Source organism: Pinus tabuliformis, chromosome 4_2 (genome assembly GCF_031772625.1).
Source record: "Pinus tabuliformis cultivar Carrire ecotype Pingquan chromosome 4_2, CPIR1, whole genome shotgun sequence".
NCBI classification, from domain to species: domain Eukaryota; kingdom Viridiplantae; phylum Streptophyta; class Pinopsida; order Pinales; family Pinaceae; genus Pinus; species Pinus tabuliformis.
In genome coordinates, this window is record NC_142304.1 from 456,705,412 (window position 1) to 456,707,659 (window position 2,248).

Genomic DNA, 2,248 nt, shown 5'->3' on the forward strand with positions numbered 1-2,248 from the left:
CTTTTTTATCTGACGGAAACGCAATAACTTTTTGGCATGATTCACTTAAAAAAACATTTCATAGTCATACAAGAAATTATTAAGTGCTATTCCATCTCATTTATTTGATTTTATTTGAGCTCCTGCGTTTTCATGTCAGAGTATATCCTGAGCTTATCCATAATAATTCTCCATGATCATATCAAATTTCAACGTTGGGAGATTTTGAATACAGCAATAGGGCCTATGAAGATAAGCCCGGCCTTACAGACAGTAACCAGCCTTACAGACAGTAACCAGTCCAATTGTAATAGGACTGGTAATTCACATTTCGTAGTTTTACATGAGCGTACTGTCAGACATGTGGCGGGTAGTTGCATGGCTGAAGAGTTAAGTGCCGACGTCCCATTCAATGAAAGGTTGTAAACAGTAAATAGCATGGGCTGCTTATAGGTTTAACGTTGTTGTCCTTTGGTTTAATAATCTCTAATGGAAAATAAGAAACTTGATATTCGATTTCATTTGTGAATCTTGGCACCATGCGAATTTTTGTTGGGAAATGGTGGATTTATCGGGAGTCGGTAGCCACACATCGATTAGCAGCAGAAGGAGAAGATGATTCTCCATCCCATCATTTCCAGAGGCACGATGAACGAAGTGGGAGGTCTCCAAGGGCGCCCACTTTACATATATAGAGCCTAAAGCCCGCTTTCTGCTACAACAGCAGAAGATCGAAGGGCAGCTAGTGATTTCTTAACTCTGCTCCGACATGTAAATTAATTAGGTTTCATTATTCACCCTTGGTCTTTGTGTGTATATTCCAGATGCTTACAATCATCTCAATCACTTTGTCTGGTTTCCTTGTAGTATCAGGTTTAGCAGGTATGGTAGCACCAACGGTTGAAATGATAAGAAGGTGGTTATGTTGTTGACAGAAGATAGAGGGCACATGCGCTCACCTGCAGAGACTCTGCAGTTGAGGGGTATGTGTCCTCTATTCCTCTGTCATCAGATCACGTTTCTCCTTCTTATCGAAATTGTTGTTTTCACATATTATCTTCAGATAGATTTACATGCTTGCATTTAAAGTTTTTAGCTCTGAGTCACTCAATGTCCTTCCTATCTAAATTGTTGTTTTCTCATAATATGTTCAGATAGATTTACTTGCATGCATTTACATTTTGTAGCTCTTAGCCACTCAATGAAATGAGAACAATGGATTTATGCTGTCTTATTTTTCTGTGTCATCATATGGTATTTAATCCTCATTCAGTGACTTGTCTGCAGTTATGGCATTGGAGATAGCATATGGTATTTAATCCTCATTCAGTGACTTGTCTGCAGTTATAGCGTTGGAGATAACATATAGTATTTCATCCTCATTCAGTGGCTTGTCTGCTGTTATGGTATTCTGCAGTTATGGTATTGGACATAACATAAGATGTACTTAATTGTAATTCAATTATCTAGAATTATTTCCACTTGATATAGTTAGCTAATGAATTCATGGTATCCTTACTTTTGAGCTATTTGACACCACAGTATGATAAAGTATTACTATTCTTGCCATGTTTAAGCTAATAAAGCATTACAGTTCCTGCGATGTTTATCGTGTGGTTATCTATGTGAGAGTTTAAAATACTATCTTGTTAGCAGCGACATATTTTATCTACGAATTTTTCCCTGTGCAATGGAATATTGAACCTGAATACTAGTTGTGAGAGACACATAATTTATAAAACATTACTGAAATTTCTTAGGTGATATATTTCATATAACATATTATTTTTCACTAAGTTTTGTTGCTGATCAGATGGTTTTTACTATTTCCATCAAATGTGACTGTTTTTTCATTTTCCTTCTGAAAATATTACATATGCTCACCCGAATAAGAATACTACATTACAAATTGACCCACAAATAATACAGTGTCCAACTCCTGATCTACGGACTGCCAATCCTAACTGCATGTCCCTGTGCCGAGTTCTAATTCAATCATGAATGGCAAAACCTGAAAAGAGGCAGTTCAGCATTAAGCCCGGAAACACAAGACGGCCGATATCTCTAGTATTGGCTTTTCCGGTAGAGCCCTGATCACCAACATCCTAATCATGGAGCGAGTGTCTATTTCTAGTATGCTTTATTATTTTTGCAGTGTGGTGATACCCAATCCCGCTATTTAGGGAGCGACCACAGTCCAGTCTATTCGTGGCATAATTAACTATTATGGCGATTCGTGAAGTCCTGATCACCTGTCATCCTATTTATG

General features: G+C 37.5%; 1 long non-coding RNA gene across 1 annotated transcript; it reads left to right on the plus strand.

The window, feature by feature from the left end:
• The first annotated feature begins 472 nt into the window (after positions 1–472).
• LOC149169932 (uncharacterized) lies at positions 473–1,465 on the plus strand. Its single transcript, XR_016259425.1, has 2 exons — positions 473–861; positions 1,267–1,465. It is a non-coding gene; the product is annotated as an uncharacterized LOC149169932 (long non-coding RNA).
• Positions 1,466–2,248: the final 783 nt, after the last annotated feature.